Raw genomic sequence first — 27,442 nt, 5'->3', positions numbered from 1 at the left:
TAATCACACTGTGGAGTCATAAAGAGCCAATAACTCTCTATATACTGGAATTAATCTATATTTTCAGAGGAAATATTGAATGTCTGCAAGGATCATCTGGATAGTACATTTCCAGATGTTGGGCATGTCTTTAGATCCCACAAGAGAACACATTTGAGGCTGGTGAGTCAGCCCTGCTGTCAGGCTCGCTTTCTCAGCACCATCATTGTTCGTGCAGGCCATCGTGTGGCTCGTAGGATGGAAGGACTCCCAGACTCTGACAGAGGTGTAATTATTTTTTTTATTGCCAGTGCATCAGCATGGTGGCTTAGTGGTTAGCACTGGTGCATGTTTTCCCCGTGTTTGTGTGAGTTCCCTCTGCGTGCTTTCTGGCTTCCTCCCACATCCAAAGACATGCAGCTTAGGTGAATCAGAAACTTTAAATTCTCTGTAGGTGTGCACGTGGGTGTGAATGTGTTTGATTGGCTATATGTGGCTCTGTGACAGACTGGGATCCAGTCCAGAGTGTACCCTGCCTCACACTCTATGACTGCTGGGATAGGATCCACCCCACATGACCCTTGATTGTAGTAAGCGGCTATAGAAAATGGATGGATGACTGATGCATGAACACACTCAGTTATGCGGCAGGGCTCATATGTTAAAAAAGCACAATGCACATACTTGCAAGTGGCTGAAGTAATTAAATTTTACAGCCATTAACACACATAAAATACATATTTCCATACTGCTGTCGACATCATGTATTCACCAGCTGTCAGTTGCACAATTAGTTTTAATAAATGACCAATGCTCAAAAGTTTGGATTGCCCACACTGGTTAGCCTTCATTATATAACAGCTGAGTAGATCCTTGTCATTTGATTAGTGCTTTGTATGTCATGTGACATGGATTGTTTGTCCCATTTGTGTTGTGCTGCATTTAGCATGCAAATATGGTTCCATTTACCGTGCAAATTTGGTTCCATACATTTTGCACCATTACATGCTGCGAAAACCGCCCATGCACACACTATGGGGGTGGCATTTAACTAAATGGTGGAGTTTGTTTTGCTGACACACGACGATGTGAACAAGCTAATTGACACTGCTAATTCTTCAAACACACACAAATATCCACTACGCCATAAGCCGTCTTGAAAACCTGGACAAATTTCTGACGTGATTTTTCGCTGGACTGAGGAACTACACAAAGTCTTTTTTTTTTTTTTTTTAGAAGTGTCACAGACTACATCTGTTTTTCAAAGTTGACTGAGAACAATTTTGGACTCCTATTTAAAGTTTGTGTTGGACTGTTGATGTCGAAGCACCAATGATGCACACCAAAATGTAAGTCCCTTTTCTGTTGTTTATAAATTAATATAATATCAAATGACAAGGATCTGTTTTAGTCATTGTATAAAACAAATAACGAATGTTTTTACATTCTTTCAATGGAATGAATATTTATTTTGGTGAAAGATGGAATGTTCCATCTTTCACCTCATGAAATATTCATACCATTGAACTCATAAACATTTAATATTTGTATGTTATTATAGCATATCACACTCAGTATACCTTGACCAAGGACAGAGGCAGGTAGACTGAGCTGAATTCAAACCTAGGTCTACATCATGGTTGGCCAGCTCCGTATCCCCTGAGCTACCTGTACCTCAACAGGAAACCTCAAGGTCACAGTTTCCAGCTCGATATTTCTGCTTGTCTGCACAGTTAAAAGTGGTGCTCTTGGTCCCTAACGTGACTGCAGTATTGGTCCAGTAAATACGAAAGGATGCATCATAGGAATATGCCAGTAATTGTAATGGCAGAGTTAGATAGCAATGCTACGACATACATACATATTCAGCAGCAGTGAAATGAAGCAAAACCTGCTGGTGCTTAAAGTAACTAAAAGTGAGCTGAGTGCAGACGACAGATTCACTCCTTTCAGTCATTCAGTGAAACCAATTACAGTCAAACCAACCTTGTGTGCTCTTAAAAAGCTATTATCAGAACTCCACCAGCTCTCCAATGGTTGTGTCTAGATTTTGGTGAAAGAATGAGAGTTTCAATTTTGTGGGCAAATGACCCAATTATGAAGCTATTGTCTGCGAATCTCGCAAATTATTTCCAAAAATCAGCTGTTATACTCACTGTGAAATCAGCTACTCACACGAAAGTATTTCTTCTGTTTTTCTTGTTGTTTAATGCTGGCAAATTATACAGTATTTTTTGTCTTTCTGATGCCTGATTCTGTTTTTTTCTCTCTGTCTAAGGTGCAGCTCCATCCAGAGATGGGAGTTGTATTTGTGTTGGCGACCCACCTGTCCTGTGCGCCAACAGCATTTCTTGTATTTTCGTCTGTGAATTGTTCTGTAATTTGTGTCTGTAACATGGCCCAAGCAGAGGGTCACCCCTTTGAGTCTGGTCTGCTTGAGGTTTCTTCCTCAGAGGGAGTTTTTCCTTGCCACTACTGCTCTAGGGGTTGGTGAGGTTAGACCTTACCTGTGTGAAGCACCTTGAGGCAACTCTGTTGAGATTTGACGCTATATAAATGAAAATAAACTGAAAAAATTGAAATTGAAAATCAGTAAGACTGACCAGTTAAAGGGGTGAATCTAGCCATTTTCCACTTTTTTTTAAAGAGAAAATTAAAATTCCTGGATCTGCCCCCTTCAACAGTTCCAGCTAAAAAGTTTGAGGTTTCTTCCTTAGACGATACCCCACTGTTCCACCAAGTTCCAAGAAAATTTGTTGAGTTATCCTGCTAACAAACAAATAAACAAGCAAACAATCCAGCATGACCTCCCTGGCAAATGTAAATTTAAAAAACATATTTAAAAAATAGGCATATGTGGAATGCTAATGTCTAAGAACAAGGGAGATTTGGTTTGCTGGCAGATGCATCCACTCTCTGAGTGCCATTTAAAAAAAAAACTGACATTATTTTGTGCAGCTCAGTGATAATTAAGGAGCGACAAAACCTTTAAGTAAAGTAACTTTGTGACTCATTTCAATGAAATGTTATGAAAACCCATCTCAATCACTTCTGTAATTATTTAAGTGATTCCTGTTGTGTGGGCCACCCGAAGAGGAGGTACTGCTGGCCCAACGCCAGAGGGCGCCCTGCCTGAAGGCGGGCTTCAGGCACCAGAGGGCGCAGTCACTGCCAGGAACTGGACTTGACAGCTGTCACTCATCACCTTCATCACACCTCATCCATAAAGGCCGGGAGAAGACATCACATCTCTGCCGAGAAATCGTCAAACCATTCAGGTAGACACTCAGCCGTTGCGTAATTCAGCTAAGCTAAGTGGTGACGTCTTTTGCATCTGAACTGGTAGCTGGTGAACTGTACATTTGAGTTTTGCAGCTTTCCACTGTCTGCCCAGTTGGAGGGAGTTGGTAAGAGTTGGCGTTCCCGCTCTTCACTCTTACACTCGTGAGTGGAGGCTGCACATAAGACTTCAGGAAGTAGTGAGATCAGGAGGTGGTGTTTTCTCCAAACGGATTACCTGCTGACTGTTTTACTGGGTGTGTGCACACACACACCCACTCTTGACTGTTTCTGTTTCCTGCCAGCAGTACCTGATCTGACAGCTGGAGACTTGGCCACCTGGGGACTCAGGACTTGGCGGCTCCGGGGTATTCCAGATCCGTTGGCGGTGGAAATCGTGTGGGTCCCGACTCTTCTCTGGACGGGCGTCTCCTATCCTCGAGCCTGCCCACACGACACCAACTTCATAATTGACTGTAGTATTGAATTGTATCTGTATCCGTTGTGCACTTTTCACAACATTAAATTGTTACTTCATATTTCCACTGACCCTTCATTTACGCCCCCTGTTGTGGGTCCGTGTCATCACACTTTTCACAACAGATTCCTATCTCATTTCTACCTTTGATCGTTCTCTGTAATTAAAGATAAACACCTTATTTGTAGCTCTAAGATACACAAGAGACTGATATTAGCGGGACTTCAAGCCACAGTTTTGTTTTGGTTTTTTCCCCCATTGGTTCTTTCCAAGTACATAACAGTATCATATGTAACTTTTGGACATGACAGAAATTTCTTGATATAGGCTATATTTTACTCTGTAGACTATCAATATTTCCACAGTTAGCAAGCTAAAGTATTCTAGACACACTGAGTAGCCTAACTGGAGGTAGCTAAATATTTCCCACAGTATTTCTCTTTACGTGTTACGTGTTATTGATGAAGCTGATGTCCAAGGCCAACATGTATAAAGTACATAGCACAATATTTACATCCCCCAAGTTGTAAACAGCAAGACCACACCACATTTTATTTTAATCGCCTGCTGCTGGTAAATTTCCCTGTTTAGTATTCAAACACACAGGATGTTCAGAGGAAGACAGGAAGTGAACACAACACCAAGTTATTTCATGCAGAAAATATTTTAATTTGTAGTAAAATCATTAAAAAACAATTTTATTCATTCAAATAAACATTTCTGTTCTAAAGCACTTCTGTTCTAGAGCACAATAGTTGCTAATTAGAGCTATTGTTTAGTCATTAGCCTATAGCAGTCAGCCTCTCGGTAGGAGGGGTCTGGTTAGGTTAAAAAACTCCAGCTTTTGTTGGCTTCTGGTTTATTCTTCTCTACAAGAGTCAAGACAGAAGTCAGACTACCAGAGCAAGAATTTTAGCTGAGGAAGCTTCTGTGATTTGAAGCGAAACGTCCTCACGTCAAGCAACCCAGTCCAGTCGAAGATTCAAGCTTCTCTACTATTTCTGTTCTAAGGACTGCACGGTGGCTTAGTGGTTGGCACTGTTGCCTCACAGCGAGAAGGTCGTGGGTTCAATTCCTGTGGCCTTTCTGTGTGGAGTTTGCATGTTCTCCCCGTGTTTGCGTGGGTTTCCTCTGGGTGCTCCGGTTTCCTAACACATTAAAACACATTCTAACACATTAAAAAAATATGAACTTCCTGGTTTCCTGTTTGCTCCTCACAATATATCAAGGGTTTGTCATTTTCATGTTCGTTCCAGTTTGAACCAATTCAAAGCCTTGGCTATTAGGCTTTATTGCAAAGGGGCATCAGGTTTGGGAATGAAACAATGCCTACTGTGAGAAGATTGTAGATTTAGAAGTAGAGCTGCACTGTAAAAAAAAATCTTGTCAAATTTACAGTGAAAAACTGGCAGCTGTGGTTGCCATTTTTTCACCGTAAAAAATACAGTGATATTGTATATGGCTTCACGGTAAGGTATATTAACACTTGTAAAAACAACAGTTTGAAAATGTTCCAATAAAGATGAGTTACTGTTAAAATAACGGTGAAATTGTATATAGGCTCATGGTATAGCTGTACAATTCACAATGTAACCCTGTTGCTTTTTAAGTGAAATACTATCCATTCCACAGCATTTATTGTTCTATTTTATGGTCAATTTCTGTTAAAACAACAGCACAATTATTTATGCCTTGACGGTATGTCTGTTCACAGTATAAACCCTTTGCTTTTAAGGTGAATTTTTATCCATTCCACATAATTTATTACCCTATTTTATGGTTTATTCCTGCTAAAAATAACAGCACAAAAATGTATCAGAAGTTACAGATAATCGATATATTCCAGTGTTTTTTCTGGTACATTTGCAATTACTAAGAAGCTGAAATTGACTTTTAACACGATCGCTTTTGAAAGCATCAAAAGACCCAAAGAATGAGCCAGTATTTCCATGTTTGACCATAGTGCTCCATGTAGGAAGCTGCACAGACAAATCCTGAGAGCACCCACAAAATCAGCTCTCTACTAATCATAATGCTCCTGTCAGGCGGAGGTCTTGAAAAATAAAGTCATACTAACTTATGGTTTTGTGAAAATACTGATAGAATAACTCCATTAATGTCAATTCTGTCATTTGTACAAAGTTAAAATATAACATTTATCTTTTAATGTTGAATAATGCACTAATTCTGAGGTTTTGTAACAAACACAGACTGCAAAGCATTCTGGGTAAAAGTGCATCTGCTAAACACTGATTGGTTCTTAAAAATTAGCACATTACTTTAAAATGAAAACATATATCTGATATTTTCACTTTATAAAATTTCAGACATGACAGTAATTTTAAATAACTTGTCCAAAATTAGTAGGTTAAAATTTGAACCACAAGTTAAAAATGTATGCCTCTGGATGACTTGGGTGATATTCCGTGAATAATACAGTAATGGGCTATTTTTAATATGACTGTCCAATGCTGTCACCATTTCAGCTTTTCACCATATATTTCACATGTTAAAACAATTAAAAATAACATTTTTGACAGTTTTTAAATTTATGGTAATTCAATGTTTATTCTACAACAATAAGCTTCTTCTTGCTTTACGGTTTATTCCTGTTGCCATTTCACAGTTTTTCACTGTAATTTTCACGGACATTTTTTACAGTGTGTTTTGTTTTGTTATGTTTTGTTTTTTAAATAAATCACTTGGAGACTGAAGTGTCTCAACAGGGATACCACATATTTAATACCTTGTCGCAAAAAATAGACTGCTGTTCTAAAGAACATATGAAGAGTTGGGCTATCCTTAAAGAAGAAATGCAGCACTGTTGTTTACGTTTTGTTGCTGAGTAACATGCATGATGTACAGTATGTGACAGTTATAATTCAGATTAATGCCCTTTTAATAATGCATACAACTCATAACAATCTGATCAGCAGGACTGTCAAAATGTTTGTTATTTTGGAAACTGTTTTGTCATTTGTTTTAATGGAAGCAACAGTTTTGTGTGCTGTTAAAATATCAGTATGCAGTCAGTCATGTGTAATAAACAATTTGATGATAAAACTGGAAATTTGATGTGTAATTTATTATGATTTTGATTTTTAAAAAGTTACTACTAGTAGTACTAGTAACCTTTTAAAAATCAAAACTAGTAGTACTAGTAACTTGCATAGACATTTCTGAGTAGAATCAAAGGACAAGAATAAGTAAGAATTACTAAAAGGAGTAATTTTTACACAGTTCAAATTTAGTTGGTTCAGTTTATTTAAGCTTGTAGAAGACAAAGCAAAACATGTTTCTTGTACTAAAGTAATTGAATTTGCTTAACTAGAGATGTCTTGTGGCATTAACTCAGTGATGGCTAAGTTGAAATAACTTTTTAAAAAATCTATGCAAATTGTTACATCAATTTTTATCATTGAACCAGCAGATGTTTTTTTTAGGGTGTACTCATGTTCACTTATGTCAGGGGTCTTCAACTCCAGTCCTCAAGTGCTGGTGTCCTGCACCTGTTAGACGTGTACCCGACCCAACCCATCTGAATCAAATGGCTGAATTACCTCCTCAATATGCAAGTCAAGTTCTCCACAGTGCTGTTAATGACCTCATTAATTGGCTCACGTGGTTTCTAGAATAAGGTCCTATTGGTCCTGTGTTTCCAGATTTCAAATGTAGTGAGTTGGTTCTAATTTCTTTAAAATAATCAAAACTTACACCTAACCCAAACCACTGTTTGTTTAGTCATCTCTCGTATGCTGGCACACTGGCAATTTTGACAACCTGTTCAGGCAAACTATTCCATATGTTGATGATCTGTTGAGTAGAACTCTTCAAGCAGACACTTAACCAGCATCTAGTTTTCCCCATCTTGAACTGTTGCTCTCTGATTTTTCTAGTAATATCCAGATGCACTTTATGCTCTCCAGCACTATGTGTAACCATCTTATAAACATGCATCATTCACCTCTGAGGCATAGAGAGTGGAGAGTTGGCAGACCCAGCTTCTTCAACCATTCTGGGTAGCTTTGGTTTCACAGTGTTGGAAGCATTTTGGTGGCTCATCTTTGGACGTTTTCAAGTTCAGTGATGAGTTTTTTTTACTAGGGTACCACATGTTCAAGATTTCTCCATGTAATGTGGAGTTGCGTCAGGAAGGGCATCCGGCGTAAAACCTGTGCCAATTCAACATGCAGATCCACCTTGGATTTGCTGTGGTGACCCCGAGTGCAAACAAGGGAGCAGCCGAAGGGACTTACTTACCACATGTTCAAGATGAGGGTCTTACTATAGATTTGTACAGTCTTGTAAAAGTAGCAAATAGTTGAAACTCCTCTTAATAAGTCCAATCATTTGGTTTGCCTTGGTAACCTTCATACAAACATGAAACCTTCATACTTATATTGCTTGTAATGATACTTTAAATTTAAAAATAATTCTTTGCAGACTTCAGTCCAAGTTGGGTATCTTGCTTGATGAATATCTGAATTCCTGTGGTTGACCGCAGGTGCCCCACAAGTCTTTTGGCATCATAGAAAACTGTGACAAGAGTTCAGTCACAATGCAATAAGATCATCTACCCTTGAAATCAGCTCTTTGTAGTCTGACCTTTACATCGTCTCCAAACAAGGCAGACAGATGGTGTATCTTCTTCCATGCCTGTGCACAATTACATTGGTGGAATGGACGATCCCGTCAGTGCTGCTCTTTACTGCAAACAACCTCTGTGGTGTCGTCTCCGGAAACTACAGTCTTGTGTGATGTTACAGTAACACAATATGGTTTAAATTCAGACAGAATGACAATACCTGTGGAAAAAGGCAGCCGCACAAAACTGCATTAGCAAAGACCAAGCTGAGGATAATAGGTTAATGGGTTATGCCTTGAATTGACCATAACACAATGAAAGCAATGATATTAGTACTGATATGGGTGCTTCTTTCTGAGCAGTGACAGCAAATGAAGATGTGGAGTATTGTTGTTGAACTGGACTCTAATCCTTACTGACAGAGCAGACCTTCCTCTCTGCTGCCTCCTGGGAGCAGATCAGTTCACACAATCACCACCTGCTGCTGCACTCACGTACCTATGTGGAATCCCCTGTGGGTTAACTGGGCCCCTATAGGCCTTTTCACCTCAACAGCTTCCAAACTATGCTGCCTGGAGGTGAAGAAACTATGTGGCTCATGCAGCATGTTCCCTCAGTTCTTTATGTACTGTGACGATTCTTCTATCAAAACCATTTTAATATTTTTGTGACATTGTTTCAAATCTCATTTCATATTGAATAAAATGTAAGCACCTACTGTACAACCCCAATTCCAAAGAAGTTGGGACATTTTGTAAAAATAAAAAAAGAATACAATACTTTGCAAATCCTCTTCAACCTATACTCAATTGAATACACCACAAAGACAAGATATTTAATTTTCAAACTGATAAACTTTATTGTTTTTGTGCAAATATTTGCTCATTTTAAAATGGATGCCTGCAACACATTTGAAAAAAGCTGCGACAGTGGTATGTTTACCACTGTGTTACATCACCTTTCCTTCTAACAACACTCAATAAGCGTTTGGGAACTGAGGACACTAATTGTGAGTGTTATGATTGGGTATAAAAGGAGCATCCCCAAAAGTCTCAGCCGTTCACAAGCAAAGATGGGGCAAGGATCACCACTTTGTCAACAACTGCATGAAAAAATAATCCAACAGTTTAAGTTAAAGTTAATTGAAGAGGTTAAAATGTTATTTATGGTTAAACTTACCAATGGACCTCATGTATGATTGTCAATAATGAGTACGGTAGTTTGACACAATGAGCTACTGTATACTGATAATCATATGTTGAGAAGTAAGAAACTCAGCCACATGGGGTGTGCAGCCAGTACATGTAGAGTGCCGGTCTCAAACACAGATAATGAGGAGGGTTGTGTCAGGAAGGGCATCCGGCATAAAACAGCCAAACCAACTATGCAGGCTAAGAATCGAATTTCCATACCGGATCGGTTGAGGCCCGGGTTAACAACGTCCGCCACCGGTGCTGTTGCCCAACAGGGTGCCGGTGGAAATTGGGCTACTGCTGGGCAAAGATGATGAAGAAGAGGAGGAGAACGTTTCCACAAACAGCGGGAGAAGAAGAAAACTGGAAGGGTGGAATGAGAGTGGGGACTTTGAATGTTGGTAGTATGACTGGTAAAGGGTAGAGAGCTGGCTGATATGATGGAGAGGAGAAAGGTAGACATATTGTGTGTGCAAGAGACCAAGTGGAAGGGAAGTAAGAGCAGGAGCATCGGTGGTGGGTTTTAAGTTGTTGTACCATGGTGAGGACAGGAGAGAAATGGTGTTGGGGTCATTTTAAAGGAAGAGTATGTTAAATGTGTGTTGGACGTTAAGTGAGTGTCTGACACGGTGATGAGTATGAAGTTGGAAATTGAAGGGGTGATGATGAATATCATCAGTGCATATGCCCCACAGGTAGGTTGTGAGATGAAGGAGAAAGAAGATTTATGGAATGTGTTAGATGAGGTGGTGGAGAGTGTGCCCAAGCATGAAAGAGTGGTGATAGGAGCAGACTTCAATGGGCATGTTGGTGAAGGGAACAGAGGTGATGAGGAAAAGTATGGGTAGATATGGTATCAGGATAGGAATGGGGAAGGACAGATGGTAGTTGATTTTGCAAAAAGGATGGAAATGGCTGTGGTGAATACCTACTTTAAGAAAAGGGAGGAGCACAGGGTAACATATAAGAGTGGAGGAAGGTGCACACAGGTTGGACTACATTCTTTATAGGAGATGCAAGCTAAAAGAAAATCAGAGACTGTAAGGTGGTGGCAGGAGAGAGCTGTCGTCAGACAGCATAGGATGGTTGTTTGTAGGATGACTTTAGAGGTAAAGAAGAAGAAGAGAGTGAGAGCTCAACAAATGATCAGATGGTGGAAGGCTGAAGGAGGAAGACTGTTGTGTGAAATTTAGCAAGCAGGTAAGAGAAGCACTGGATGGAGGGGAAGCAATTTTGGACACTGGAAAAGTACTGCAGATGTGGTGAGGGAGACAGCTAGGGCAGTACTGGGTGTTGACATCTGGACAGTGGAAGGAAGACAAGAAGACTTGGTGGTGGATGAAGAGGTCCAGGAAAGCATAAGGAGAAAGAGGTTGGGGGGAAAAGTTTTGGGATAGTCAGAGAGCTGTAGACAGGATTACAAGGAGATGCGGCGTAAGGTGAAAAGAGAAGTGCAAAAGCAAAGGAAAAGGCATATTGCGAGCTGTACAAGAAGCTGAATAATAAGGAGGAGAAAAGGACTTGTACCGATTAGCCAGACAATGGGACAGAGCTGGAAAGGATGTGCAGCATGTTTAGGGTGGTAAAAGATGCACATGGTAATGTGCTGACAAGTGAGGAGTGTGTGCTGAGAAGGTGGAGGGAATATTTTGAAGAGCTGATGAATAAAGAAAATGAACGAGAGAAAAGGCTGGATGATGTGGTGAAAGTACCGTATTTTCCGCACCATAGGCGCGCCCTCAATTAGCCCGTACTTAACCCTTACATAAGGCACACCTGATTATAAGGCGCATGCTAAAACATATAGTCTACAAAAAAAAAAGGTCACGGAAGCAAAACAGTGAGTTATTTGAACTTTTTAACAACTTTGAACTACCTGTATTTAACAATACGGTACTCACATTATTTTTTATTATGGTTCTGTCACAAATCCATTGAAGTCCTCATCATCTGTGTCTGAATTGAACAGCTGGGCAATTTCGCCATCAAACACGCCAGGTTCCCGCTCATCTCTTCCCTCTCATCATCATCGCAGTCGGTCTCGTTGCCAAGTGGCTGTTCAGCAATGATGCCGGCTTTTGCGAAAACTCGGACAACAGTTAAAGCAGAAACCTGAGCCCAAGCATCCACAATCCATTCACATATGGTGGCGTAACTCGCCCGGTGCTGCCTCCCCGTCTTCGTGAAGGTGTGTTTGCCGTCTGTCATCCATCGCTCCCAAGCTGCTCGCAACTTCACTTTGAACGCCCTGTTTACACCAATGTCCAGCGGTTGGAGTTCTTTTGTTAGTCCTCCCGGAATGATGGCAAGCTCCGAATTAGTTTTCTTGATGTGGCTTTTCACAGTAGCGGTGAGATGGGCGCGCATGGTGTCGCAGATCAACAGGGACGGTGATGCGTGGAAAAAAACATCCGGTCTCTTCTCTCAGCACTTCTCTCAGCCACTCACTCATTTTCTCCTCGTCTATCCAGCCCTTTTGATTGGCCTTAACGACAACTCCGGCTGGAAACATTTCTTTTGGCAGCGTCTTCCTCTTAAAAATTACCATGGGTGGTAGTTTCTCTCCATTACTATGGCAACCAAGAGCAATAGTGAAAGCCGACTTCTCATGGCCTGTGGTGCGTAAGGATACTGTGCTGGTCCCCTTCTTCTCCACAGTATGGTTCATGGGGATGTCAAACGTGAGGGGAACCTTATCCATGTTGGTGATGTGGTTGGGGCTGGATCTTTTTTTCGGTAATCTTGTGTCTGCAGTAGGTGCGGAAGATGGGCCAGCTTTTCTTTGTAATCTGCTGGGAGTTGCTGCGCCACGGTAGTCCTCGCGTGGATAGAGAGCTGATGCCTTTTCATAAAACGAAAGCACCAAGATGGGCCTCCATCAAAGTTTTCGATGTTCATGTCTTGTGCTATCATTTTTGCCTTCAGCTGAATGGTGACTGTAGAGACGCTTCTTCCGGCTGTTCTTTGTTCAATGACCCATTGCTTGAGTTGGTCTTCTAACTGTGGCCACCTCGCTTTGTTCCCGAGGAAACTCAGTTTGGTCTTTTTAACTTTTAGCAGTTCATTTTTCTTGTTTCCTCCACTTACGTACCATAGATTCATTGATCTTGAATTCTATCGCAGCTGCTCTATTCCCAAGAACAACTGCGTAACTGATAGCCTGCAGTTTGAATTGTGCCTCGTAAGCATGTCTCTTCACTGGCGCCATTTTCGGGGGTCCTTAGACAAACAAATGTTGTTTTGCTGGATACCTGTAGTACACCTACCGGAGGAATGGCGGAGGTACCGGTAAGTGTACGTACCAGGGACTCTTCTCTGATTGGTTTATCGCTGGCAGCATACGTACTCTACGCTGCCAGTGTACGAACTTTACGTATCACGTAATGTTTTCTTATTGGTTTATTGCTGCCAGCATACGTAGTCTATGCTGCCAGCATGCGTATTTTACGTATTACGTCCCTGTGTTAGCGGGAAATGGTCCGATATTCTGACAGTGAAGGACAACATCGTCTGTAGTTTTTACAGATTTTGGAATTCAGTGCGCACATAAGACGCACCGGATTATAGGGCACACAGCCGATTTTTGTGAAAATTTAAGGGTTTTAGGTGCGCCTTATGGTGCGGAAAATACGGTAAGTCAGGAAGTACAAGAGATTAGTAAGGAAGACGTGAGGGCTGCTATGAAGGGGATGAAGAGTGGAAAGGCATTTGGTCCAGATGACATTCCAGTGGAGGCATGGAAATGTCTACAGCATGTTCACAGCATGACGTTATGGGAAAGAGTAGTAGAAGCTAGGCTTAGAAAACAGGTGAAGATCTGTGAGCAGCAATATGGTTTCATGCCGAGAAAGAGCACTACAGATGCAATGTTTGCTCTGAGAATACTGTTGGAGAAGTACAGAGAAGACCAGAAAGAGTTACATTGTGTGTTTGTGGACTTAGAAAAAGCTTATGATAGGGTGCCAAGAGAAGAGCTGTGGTATTTTATGAGGAAGTCTGGAGTGGCAGAGAAGCATGTTAGGGTAGTGCAGGACATGTGCAAGAATAGTGTGACAGCGGTGAGATGTGCAGTAGGAATGACAGACTCATTCGAGGTGGAGGTGGGATTACACCAAGGATCAGCTCTGAGTCCCTTTTTGTTCGCAGTGGTGATGGACAGGTTGATGGATGAGATCAGACAGGAGTCCCCATGGACAATGATGTTTGCAGATGACACTGTGATCTGTAGTGAGAGTAGAGAGCAAGTTGAGTCTAGTCTGGAGAGGTGGAGATATGCTCTGGAGAGCAGGGGAATGAAAGTCAGTAGAAGCAAGACTGAGTACATGTTTGTGAATGGGAGGGAGCCTAGTGGAATAGTGCAGTTACAAGGAGTAGAAGTGGTGAAAGTAGATGAGTTTAAATATTTGGGGTCAACTGTTCAAAGTAATGGAGAGTGCAGAAGAGAGTGCAGGCAGGGTGGAGTGGGTGGAGAAAGATCGCAGGAGTGATTTGTGACCGAAGAATATCAGCAAGAGTGAAGGGGAAAGTTTACAAGACAGTAGTGAGATGTAGTACAGTTTAGAGACTGTGGCACTAACAAAAAGACAGGAGGTGGAGCTGGAGGGTGGCAGAGCTGAAGATGTTGAGATTCTCTTTGGGAATGGTGAAAATGGACAAGATTAGGAATGAACATATCAGAGGGATGGCTCAGGTGGGACGGTTTGGAGACAAAGTCAGAGAGGCGAGATTGCGATGGTTTGGACATGTGCAGAGGAGGGACCCAGGGTATATAGGGAAAAGGATGCTGAAGATGGAGCCACCAGGCAGGAGGAGAAGAGGGAGGCCAAAGAGGAGGTTTATGGATGTGCTGAGGGAGGACATGCAGGTGGTTGGTGTGACAGAGGAAGATACAGAGGACAGGGTGAGATGGAAACGATTGGTCTACTGTGGCGACCCCTAACGGGAACAGCCGACAGACAAAGAAGATGTTGAGAAGTAAGAGACATTGTTTTTAATTTCTCTATTGTGATGAATATTATAGTTTATGTGAGATAATTTTTGTTAAGTGTTATGTATCTGGAAGTTAGTGGTGTGTTTTAGTTTCTTCTGTGCATCCGGAAAGTATTCACGGTGCTTCACTTTTTCCACATTTTATGTTACAGCCTTATTCAAAAAAATGGATGAAATCATTTTTTTCCTCAAAAGTCTGCACACAATACCCCATAATGACCATCTGAAAAATGTTTGAGATTTTTGCAAATTTATTTAAAAAATAAACTAAGCATTCATAGCCTTTGCCATGAAGCTCAAAACTGAGCTCAGGTGCATCCTGTTTCCACTGATCATCCTTGAGATGTTTCTACAGCTTAATTGGAGTCCACCTGGGGTAAATTCAGTTGACTGAACATAATTTGGAAAGGCACACACCTGTCTACATACAGTGGTGGGCACAGTTCCGATAATCTGATAACAGATAATTATCGAAGATAATTTTTTCATTATCGGATTATCTTTTTAGATAACTTTAAAAACTATTATCGGACTAATTATCTTCCGATAAATTTTTGTCCAATATCTTTTAGACTGATAACGTAGTAAACAAAGCTGAACAGCAGCAAACATTTTTAAAATTTAAAATCAGTTGAGCACCTACCTGTTAAAAGTTTCCTAACAGATGTATAGTTCTACCCTCTGCAAACAGAAGAGAGCTGCTTCTATGAGAAAGTGCTCTATCCTCTGCAGGCATAGAAGAACTGGTCACACACACACACACACACACACACACACACACACACACACACACACACACACACATACACACACACACACACACACACACACACACACACACACACACACACAAAAAATCATTTCCTTTAACACCATACTGATATGTTGGCAATATCACCCAAGTCATCCACAGGCATACATTTTTAACTTATGGTTCAAATTTTAATTTGTCTGAAGTTTTATAAAGTGAAAATATCATATATATGTTTTAGTTTTAAAGTAATGTGCTAATTTTTAAGGTTTTAGCGAGCACATGCTGTGCCCAGCAGTGCATTATGGGTAGGATAGGATAATCTCAGTATGTTCACAACAAGACAAATGCATTTCAGACACTCTGTTCAGGCTCCACGGACAACAGCATTAAACTCTAGTGCCTAAAACTCTTGTGAATATATTCTCTGGGTTTATCGATATTATTGTATTTGCGTTTGTTAAATTCCACACATCTTAAATGCAGCAGACATGGATTATCTGGAATTTTGTTTTGGCAAGTTTTCACGGTCTCTACTGCCATCTACTGGCCAGTAGTGTTCATGGCAGTACTCGTCCTGAAGATGAGTAGACACTGTATGATATTTTCAATCATAAGTTAAGTTTTTTCAAACTTAATTTACAAAAACTCTCGATGGGAGACATCAAAGCTTAAAAACAAAACAAAACAACAAAAAAACCATTACAAGACAGGTCTGGAGTGTTTGCACATGCACAGTGCGAGCGGATGGATGCTTGTAGCTCTTCAGCATCAGGATACCCTCACGACGGTCGACCAGAATAATATCAAACAGGTTTGATTTTCATTCGACCATACGATCGGTGATCAGGAGGTGGTCGTGAGATGTTAAACACAGCTCCATGTACACTACACGATGCAGGACGCACAATTAACCTGAAACTCTGTCCAAAAAAGTCTCGCACGAATGAAAAATCATCTGAAAAAGGGCCAAAACTCACACAGTGTAAAGTCAACATTTATGTGTTAAGACAATATTGAGTGCACATTTTACAACATCATAAAATGAGCGCACATTCTCTCCACATGCAAAACATTTTGCGATGACACTTCCAGGGCTCCGTAAAAATGCCTGTTTTTACAAATAAAAAATGGAATATTTTACAAAAGCTTATTTATCTGTAAACACCAACACACAACACACGTCACAATGACGTGTTGGTATACATAATGAATGACTGAACCAATCAGTGTTTAGCAGAGGCACTTTTACCCAGAATCCTTTGCGATCTGTCTGTGTTTGTTACAAAACCTCAGAATTAGTGCATTATTCAACATTAAAAGATATATGTTATATTTTAACTTTGCACAAATGACAGAATTGACATTAATGGAGTTCTTCTATCAGTATTCACACCAAACCATAAATCAGTATGACTTTATTTTCCAAGACCTCCGCCTGACAGGAGCGTTGTGACTGGTAGAGAGCTGGCTTTGTGGCTGCTCTCAGCTTGCTTCTGTACTGTAAGCTGTGTAGTAAACTAAAGCTTCCAGCATGGGGCAGGATGTTCAAACATAGAAATATGAGCTCATTGTTTGGGTCTTTTGATGCTTCCAAAAGCGATCGTGGTGTTAAAACTCAAATTCAGTTTATTAGTAGATGCAAATGTACCAGAGACAATACTGGAATTTATCAGTTATCGGTTTTCTGTAACTTCCGACACATTTTTGGGTGGTTTATTGGTTTATCTTTATCAAAGATAACTTTTCAGTTATCTGATTATCTTTTATCAAAGTTAATTTTTTGGTTATCTGTGTCCACCACTGTCTACATATAAGGTCCCACAGTTGACAGTGCATGTCAGAGCACAAACCAAGCATGAAGTCAAAGGAATTGTCTCAATGCACAAATCTGGTGGAAGGGTACAAAAATATTTATGCTGTTTTGATGGTCCCACTGAACACAGTGTCCTCAATCATCAATAAATGGAAGATGTTCGGATCCACCACGACTTTTCCTAGAGCTGGACACCTGTCTAAAAAAGGACCTTAGTCAGAGAGATGACCAAGAGAACCTGATGGCCTCTCTGTGGAGAGAGGAGAAACCTTCCAGAAGGACAGTCATCTCTGCAGCAATCCACCAATCAGGTCTGTATGGTAAAGAGGCCAGATGGAAACCCTCTTAGTAAAAGGTACATGGAAGCCCACCTGGAGTTTGCCAAAAGGCACCTGAAGGGACTTTCAGACCATGAAAAACAAATTCTCCAGTCTGATAAGACATTGAATTCTTTGGTGTGGATGTCAGTCAATATTTGGAGGAAACCAGGGAACCATCCCTACAGTGAAGCATGGTGGTGGCAGTATCATGCTGTCGGGATGAGGGAAAGATGAATGCAGCAATGTACAGAGACATCCTGGATGAAAACCTGCTCCAGAGCGCTCTTGACCTCAGACTAGGGTGATGGTTCATCTTTCAGCAGGACAATGACCCTCGGCACACAGCCAAGATATCAAAGGAGTGGCTTCAGGACAACTCTGTGATGATCTCTGGAGAGAACTGAAAATGGCTGTGCGCCGATGCTCCCCATCCAACCTGATGGAGCTTGAGGTGCACAAAGCTTGTGGCATCATATTCAGGAAGACTTAAGGCTGTTTTTTTTTTTTTTTTTTTTTTTTTTATGAATTAGCAAAAAAATAAATAAATAAATTTTAAAAACATTTTTCATGTTGTCATTATGGGGTGTTTTGAGGGGAAAAAAATTAGTTTACTCTATGTTGCAATAAGGCTGTAATATAACAAAATGTAGGAAAAGTGAAGCACTGTGAATACTTTCCTGATGCACTGTATTGTGATTGCTGAACATTATATATTGTTAAAGATTTATTTATTCATTTTCTGATGCTTATCTGGGCCCGGGTTGCTGTGGCAGCAGACTAAGCAGCTCATGACTTCCCTAGTCCTCAGCCAAGTCTTCTAACTTCATCTCAACGTGTCCCCAAGTTAACTGTGAAATATATTCCTTATCCTTATGTACATCCATAATATAAAACTGCATTCCATTAATACAATATAATATAATTTTTCGATTTGAATTTGGACACACACATTTTCAAACAACACAAAGCAATTCCTTCAGATAGTGTTAGCCCATGCTGCTTTAAAAATAAAATTAATAGATTCTATCATGACAAACCAAAGTTCAAAAGTTCCTGTTGTAAACTTACTACTCAGAGACGTTTTAAGAATGGTATAATGTGTGAGACATAGAACTAATGGCAGTCTTTGCAGGTCAATATCATGATGGTAGCTGTGATGATACAGAAGTAACCACATTGAAGTAAAAATAGAAGCGCTTGAACATTTCATCTAAATTTCCAAAAAGAACAGGTTGATTTTAAAGCAGCTTTGGGGCTCCTACTATTATTATTTTTTTCATACTTTTCTGCACAAAAATATTGAACAGGTATTTCACTCCAGAGGACCTTCCCTGTCAATGGTGACATACTGTAACTTCTCCACCCTGTGCAAAGCAACACCAGGTAAATAAGATAAAGTCAAGAAAGAGCATTTGGCATATTGCTGGCATTTTATTTAGCGATAACTAGATAGTCACTTTCCCCAGTCGCATAAACTAAACGGAAGGATATTCAGGGTTGGATACAGGAGAAGGACTCTGAGTGTCTGCTATCCCTTCTGGTTGCCAAGTTTGGATGATTTGCATGCAACAGCCAAACACCTTGCAGCTCTCCAGCTTGTTGTCAGTGCAGGGACTGATGCACTGTCATTCTGCTGCAGCCTTACACAGACCAAAGCATTTCCAGGGGAGCAGAAAAATAAATAAATAAAAATACTGCAAGAGTTTGTAATTCAAGCCTCAGAGGTGTACACAGTAGTATGCACCTCTGAGGCTGAGGATATTTGGTGTTGTATATTTTACTGTTAGTGTGCTTAACAAAGTATTAGGGAAGCAGTAGTAGTCTTGGTGGCCAACAGACTCATTAGCCTTTGAACAGAAAGAAACTGGCAAACATAAGACACACATGATGATAAGACGAGATATGGTGTGGTGGCCAAGGTGGTTAAATGTGCTTGTTTCAGTCCAGAAGGTTCGTGTTGGAAACCCACCCTCCCCCATTCTTTCTGTAATAGGAGTTGCGTCTGAAAGAGCATCCTGCATAAAACTTGAGCCAAAGCAACATGCAGAGCCACCTCAGATCTGTTGTGGCAACCCGAGTTACTCCGAGTGGTGCAGCTGAAGGGACTTACTATGTGATGATCAGACTGTTGCATCCAACAAGTCCAGTCATGTACAGCAGGTGGCAGACAAGTCTATGGCTATTACATAAGCAAAACAAACTGTTGGGAAAGTGTAGGAACACGGACCCACAACAGGGGGCGCAAATGAACGACAATGGAGTAAGTCAAATAAACAACGCTTTACTGTTGTGAATGTGCACAACGAATACAACCAATCACAGCAATGGACAACAGTCATTCACAAAAGTGTCCGTGGTGGGCAGGCTCGAAGATAGGAGACGCCTTCCAAGGGTAAGACCGGAACCACACGGCTTCCTCCGCCACAGGACCCCGGGAATACTGGAGCCGCCAAGGTCCCGAACTCCCAGTGGCCACTGCCTCGCGTGTCGGACCTGGTTACTGCTGGCGAGGAGCAAAGAACAGTTAGATGGGGCGCGTATGCACCCGAGACTCCGAACAGCAGGAAAGGTACCTCCACCTCTCGTTGGAACAGTAATCCAAAAAACTAGCTCAATCCAAAAGATGCACTCTATTGCTTTGATTACGTTACCTCTCTTGTAGAAACGATATCTCGGCAAATGAGGTGGAGATGCCGTCCTGCTGAGATACCTCCGTAGTGATTGGGATCAGCTGTCTCCGGTGATGGGTGACAGCTGTCATCTGGCTTGCTCCTGTAAGGCGGCAGCGCCCTCCGGTGCCTGGAGCCCGCACTCCAGGCAGGGCACCCTCTAGTGGTTGGTGGGCCAGCAGTACCTCCTCTTCAGCGGCCCACACAACAGGACCCCCCCCTCAACGGGCGCCTCTGGCGCACGACCGGGTTTGTCAGGTGGCGACGGTAGAAGTCGGCCAGGAGGGCCGGGTCCAGGATGAAGCCCTTCTTCACCCAGGAGCGTTCTTCGGGGCCCGTACCCCCTCCCAGTCCACCAGATACTGAAACCCCGGCCCATTCGTCGGACGTCAAGGAGCCTGCGCCACGGTCCAAGCCGGCTCTCCGTCGATGATCCGGGCAAGAGGTGGCCCGGACCCGGAGTGCAGAGGGGTGAGGTGTGATGGGGTTTAATCCTTGACACATGGAATACCGGGTGAATCCGCAGTGAGGCCGGAAGCCGGAGCCTCACTGCGGCGGGATTGATGACCTTGAGTATTTTGTAGGGGCCGATGTATCGTTCTTGCAGTTTCGGGAGTCCACTTGAAGGGGAATGTCTTTGGTGGACAACCAGACCTCCTGCCCTGGACGATACGTGGGAGCCGGGGCCCGCCGCCGGTCTGCATGGGTTCTTTCGCCCTCGTCCGGGCCTTCAACAAGCAGAACGGGCTGCACGCCACACCCGACGGCACTTCCGTAGGTGGGCCTGGACCGAGGGCACACCGACCTCCCCTCAACCACCGGAAACAACGGGGGTTGATACCCCAAACACACCTCAAAGGGGGAGGATGGCCGGTGGCGGACGACACTTGACTGTTGTGCGCGTACTCGATCCAGCCAGGTGGGTACTCCAGGCCGTCGGGTGCGCGGCTGTCACACAGCGCAAGGTTTGCTCCATCTCCTGGTTTGCCCGTTCTGCTTGTCCGTTGGTCTGGGGGTGGTACCCAGACGAGAGACTGACCGTGGCCCCCAGTTCCCGGCAAAAGCTCCTCCAAACCTGCGAGGAGAACTGGGGACAGCGATCGGCGACAATGTCTGATGGTATCCCATGCAGACGGACGACGTGGTGGACTAGGAGGTCCGCTGTCTCCTGGGCCGTTGGGAGCTTCGGGAGGGCCACGAAGTGGGCCGCCTTGGAGAATCGGTCCACTATCGTGAGGACGACGGTGTTTCCCTGGGACGGCGGGAGACCCGTGACAAAATCCAGGCCGATGTGGGACCAGGGGCGATGAGGCACGGGCAGCGGCTGTAGCAATCCCGGTGTCTTACGGTGATCCGCCTTGCTCCTGGCACAGGTGGTACAGGCCTGGATGTAACCCCGGACGTCGGCCTCCAGGGACGCCCACCAGAAGCGCTGCCGGACGACTGCCACGGTTCTTCGCACCCCAGGGGTGACAGGAGAGCTTAGAACCGTGACAGAAGTCCAGAACTGCAGCCCTGGCTTCTGGTGGGACGTAGAGTTTGTTCTTCGGGTCCGGTTCCGGGGTCCGGGTCTCGTGTCAGGGCCTCCCGGATGGTTTTCTCCACTTCCCAGGTGAGGGCGGCCATGATAGCGGACTCCGGGATGATGGGTTCCGGGGGATCCGACGGCTCCGTTTTGACCTCATCTTCGTGTACCCGGGACAAGGCATCCGATCTTTGGTTTTTGGTCCCGGGACGGTAGGTGATCCGGAAGTCAAAAACGGCCGAAGAACAGTGACCAGCGGGCTTGCCTGGGGTTCAGTCGCTTGGGCGGTCCTGATATACTCCAGGTTCCGGTGGTCAGTGAAAACCGTGAATGGCTACGGACGTTCCCTCCAACAGATGTCTCCACTCCTCAAGAGCCTCTTCTCAACCGCAAGGAGCTCTCGATTGCCGACGTCATAGTTCCGTTCGGCGGGGTCAACCTGCGGGAAAAATAGGCACACGGGTGAAGGACCTTATCGGTCTTCCCGCTCTGGGACGCACGGCTCCTATCCCTGAGTCCGAGGGCGTCCACTTCAACACACTAACTGGCGACTAGGATCGGCTGCACCAGAACGGGTGCAGACGAGAAGCGCCGTTTCAACTCCTTAAACGCGGCATCGCACCGATCCGACCAGGTGAAGGGAACTTTTGGTGAGGTCAGGGCTGTCAGGGGGCTAACTACCTGACTGTAGCCCTTAATGAACCTCCTGTAGAAATTAGCAAAGCCTAGGAACTGTTGCAACTTCCTACGGCTTGTTGGTTGGGGCCAGTCTCTCACCGCCGCAACCTTGGCCGGATCAGGAGCGACGGAGTTGGAGGAGATGATGAACCCCAGGAAGGACAAAGAGTGCGGTGGAACTCACACTTCTCGCCCTTCACAAACAGCCAGTTCTCTAACACCGCTGCAGGACCTGACGTACATGCCGGACATGAGTCTCAGGATCCGGAGAAAAGATGAGTATATCGTCTAGATATACGAAGACGAACCGGTGCAGGAAGTCCCGCAATACGTCGTTAACCAAGGCTTGGAACGTCGCGGGGGCGTTTGTGAGGCCGAACGGCATGACCAGGTACTCAAAGTGACCTAAGGGGTGTTGAATGCCGTCTTCCACTCGTCTCCCTTCCAGGATCCGAACCAGATGATACGCGTTTCTAAGATCAAGCTTGGTAAAAATCTTGGCTCCATGCAGGGGCGTGAACACCGAATCCAACAGGGGTAACAGGTATCGGTTGCGAACCGTGATTTCGTTCAGCCCCCTATAATCGATGCATGGACGAAGTCCGCCATCTTTTTTACCCACGAAAAAGAAACCTGCGCCCATCAAGGAGGTGGAATTTCGGATCAACCCGGCAGCTAACAAGTCCCGGATGTAGGTCTCCATTGATTCGCGCTCAGGCCGTGAGAGGTTGTACAGTCTACTGGACGGGAACCCACTGCCTGGAACCAAATCGATGGCACAATCGTACGGACGGTGGGGGGGGAGTGTGAGCGCCAGATCCTTGCTGAACACGTCGACAAGGTCGTGGTACTCCACTGGCACCGTCCCCAGATTGGGCGGGACTCTGACCTCCTCCTTAGCATGGGAGCCGGGAGGAACCGAGGAACCTAGACACACCCGATGGCAGGTCTCGCTCCACTGAACCACTACCCCGGACGGCCAATCAATCCGGGGATTGTGCTTCAACATCCAGGGAAAGCCTAAAACCACACGGGAAGTGGCCTGAGTCACAAAAAACTCGATCACCTCCCGGTGGTTTCCTGACACCACCAGCGTTACAGGTGGTGTCTTATGTGTGATCGGAGGGAGCAGGGAGCCATCTAGTGCTCGAACCTGCACAGGCGAGGTAAGCGCCACCAGAGGGAGCCCTATCTCCCTGGCCCATCTGCAGTCCAACAGATTCCCCTCAGAGCCTGTGTCCACCAGGGCTGGGGCCTTCAGGGTTAAATCCTCATACAGGATCGTGACTGGTAGTCGTGTAGCAATGTGGGTGTGTCCCACGTGAATGTCTCGGCCCACCCCTAGCCCAGTCTCTAGGGGCGGGCGTTGGTGTTGTAACCGCTCGGGGCAGTCTCTCACATGGTGCTCTAGTGCACCACAAACAAAACAAGCTCCATGGGCCCGTCTCCTCTGTGCAGCTGGTGCCCTAAATGTTGCCCTACTCGTGTCCATAGCTTCGTCAGTAGGGGGAGCTGTGGCCCCACGGAGCGCAGGGGCCGTGGAGCGTGGGGAAGGCGGAGCGCGGTCAGAACCGGAAGGGAGAGGGACGGCGCGTGCCCGGCCACGCCCTTCGTCTCGTTCCCGCTGACGTTCTTCTAACCGGTTGTCCAACCGTATGACAAGATCGATAAGCCCGTCTAAATCCCAAGGTTCGTCCTTAGCCACCAGGTGCTCCTTGAGAACCAAAGACAGTCCGTTTACGAAGGCGGCGCGGAGGGCAGCGTTATTCCAGCCGGATCTCGCAGCCGCGATGCGGAAGTCGACTGCATAAACAGCTGCGCTCCGGCGCCCCCGTCTCATTGACAGTAGCACGGTTTGAAGCGGTTTCTCCTCTATTAGGGTGATCGAACACGGTTCTGAGCCCCCTCACAAACCCATCGTATGTCAGAAGGAGCCGTGAATTCTGCTCCCAGAGCGCTGTAGCCCAAGCGCGTGCCTCACTGCGAAGCAGGTTTATGACATAAGCTACTTTACTAGCATCGGTCGCGTACATAACGGGACGCTGTGCGAAGACGAGCGAACACTGCATCAGAAAATCCGCGCACGTCTCCACACAGCCTCCGTACGGCTCTGGAGGGCTTATGTATGCTTCCGGGGAAGGAGGGAGAGGTCGTTGAACAACCAGTGGAACGTCAACGTTACGCACAGGATCTACGGGAGGGAGAGCCGCAGCGGCGCCCGGAGGGCGCGCTTCCACCTGCGCGGCGAGAGCCTCCACCCTGCGGTTCAGGAGGACGTTCTGCTCGGTCATGAAATCCAACCGAGTCGTGAAAGCGGTGAGGATCCGCTGCAACTCACCGATTACCCCTCCCGCGGACGCCTGCGCGTCCTGTTCTTCCATTGGCCGTTCAACAGCCGGTTGACGCCCCTCGGGATCCATGACGCTGGCCGAGATATCCTGTTGGGAAAGTGTAGGAACACGGACCCACAACAGGGGGCGCAAATGAACGGACAATGGAGTAAGTCAAAATAACAACGCTTTACTGTTGTGAATGTGCACAACGAATACAACCAATCACAGCAATGGACAACAGTCAATTCACAAAAGTGTCGTGTGGGCAGGCTCGAAGATAGGGGACGCCTCTCCAAGGTAAGACCGGAACCACACGGCTTCCTCCGCCACAGGACCCCGGGAATACTGGAGCCGCCAAGTCCCGAACTCCCAGGTGGCCACTGCCTCCGCGTGTCGGACCTGGTACTGCTGGCGAGGAGCAAAGAACAGTTAGATGGGGGCGCGTATGCACCCAGGACTCCGAACAGCAGGAAAGGTACCTCCACCTCTCGTTGGAACAGTAATCCAAAAAAACTAGCTCAATCCAAAAGATGCACTCTATTTGCTTTGATACGTTACCTCTCTGGTAGAAACGATATCTCGGCAAATGAGGTGGAGATGCCGTCCTGCTGATATACCTCCGTAGTGATTGGGATCAGCTGTCTCCGGTGATGGGTGACAGCTGTCATCCTGGCTGCTCCTGTAAGGCGGCAGCGCCCTCCGGTGCCTGGAGCCTGCACTCCAGGCAGGGCGCCCTCTAGTGGTGGTGGGCCAGCAGTACCTCCTCTTCAGCGGCCCACACAACACAAACTTGCGTTTTGGATTGTTCTGGGGCATCAAAAAGGCCGTTTCCACCACAGGAACTTGACCTACTCCACAAACTGGCTTTCTCAGTTGTAGTGATTGATGACTCCTCCCACTCGCTCCCCTCAGGATGCAAACTCACCTTCTCTGGCATAAGAGGCGGACACTCTGTCCAGTAAGCTAAAATCTGGGTTCTCGCCTGAGAGGCCAGAGAATCCTTTGGCTGTGGGGGGAATGAGGCCTATTGACTACTATTCCACAGAGACACCTGCTGGCCTCTGACACACAAACTAACATAAAAACATTTGCTTGCTACCTATTGTTAGTCTCTAACTTTAGCGCACTAGTTAGAAGGCAAAAGCAGGAGTAATTTGTGCTTCTTATATGTGGCTTTCCACTAGATTGCAAGGTAATGCATACTCTTAAAATATCTACAGGTAAACCCCATTAACTCACGTATGCGTAACTCACATTTCGGCTTTACTCACGGTCAATTTGAGGACCCTGAACATTTAGATTACTGTATAACACTAGTCAACACGATTTTTCTTGCATGGGGTTTTTCAATGGGTTTTGGGTCATTTGAGGGCACTGAATCCAAATCTGATGTTGGTTTTTGCCAATCACATCATGTTTTGGAGATATAAAACCACATTTCTCATATCAAGCATTGACACAAAAGCTGCAGTGTCACACACCTCTTCTGTGCCATAAAGGATATAAGACTTTATTGATCTCACAGTGGAGAAATTCACATTACATCAGCTCTTAAAAAAACACACAAGATGAGTGCGAGTAGACGAAAATGTGCATCAAACAGCGTGTACAAGAATAAGCAATAATAATAATACTTGTAACAATACAATAAAATAAGAAAATGAGGTAGACATAGAATATATATATATATATATATATATATGTACATATGCATATATAAACATGATTGGAATTGAAAAAAAATAGGAGCATCTTATTTACAATATGTGAAGAGGAATTTAGATGTGATAAGGTGACATTAGTGCTGGGATTTGTAAACAAGTTGTTATTGCACATGATTTATGGACATATTATTGCATGTGGTTATTTCACAGTGTTATTGTACAGTCTAACAGCAGCAGGGAGGAAAGACCTGCGGTATCATTCCTTCTTGCACTGAGGGTGCCTCAGTCTGTCACTGAACGAGCTGCTCAGCATCACTACAGTCAGGTGCAGAGGGTGAGAGGAGTTGTCCATGATGGATTTGAACTTGGCTAACACCCTCCTCTCAGCCACCTCCTCCAGAGAGTCCAGAGGACAGCCCAGGACAGAGATGGACTTCCTGACCAGCTTATTCAGTCATTAGTGAATGAGCAACGTTTGCACAATCCATCAATACAGAACATGCAGATTACAAAAAAAAAAAAAAAAAAAAAAGGTGATAGAGGAAATCTGAGCTCAAATTTGGATTCAGCACCCCAAAATGACCCTAAATCAGTTCTCAAAGTCCATGCATTTTTTTTTTTTTTTTTTTTTTGACCAGCATAATTGATGTTAAGTTTTAGTGGTCAACCTAATTAACTCGTGGTTTCAGATAACTCATGGTCTGATTTTGTGGACCACAACTTGCATGAGTTAATGGAATTAACCTATCTTTTTTTTTTTTTTTTTTTACCTGGAACAAAACAAACAAACAAAACAAAAACAAAATACAACACAGCACATCTTTTGTCTCTGCATCACTGGCACATAGAGGTCCGTGGTGCGGTATTTGTCAGGTTTAGTGGCGGCGTGGCTCAAATGGAGTAGGACACAAATGCAAACTCTCAAACACCGATGATAGAGTAAGAAAAAAGGTTTAATATTGGTCCAAGTAGCAAGCAGAGTTCAAAAGACACAGCTTAGTTGAGTTCAGTGGCAGAGACAAAAAACAAGGCAGGGTCAGAATACAGGCACGCAGCTGAACAAGGCAAAACAAGCCTGTGGAAAAGGCTGGAATGTGAGTGTAAATTCTGGAGGAGAGTTGGAGAATGCAAAGGGCTTAAATAGGACAAGTGGTGATTAGCAAAATGAGACACAGGTGTGAGA

The sequence above is a fragment of the Thalassophryne amazonica genome, chromosome 6, assembly GCF_902500255.1.
Source record: "Thalassophryne amazonica chromosome 6, fThaAma1.1, whole genome shotgun sequence".
In the NCBI taxonomy this organism is placed as follows: domain Eukaryota; kingdom Metazoa; phylum Chordata; class Actinopteri; order Batrachoidiformes; family Batrachoididae; genus Thalassophryne; species Thalassophryne amazonica.
Note: the sequence above shows the minus strand (reverse complement) of the source record.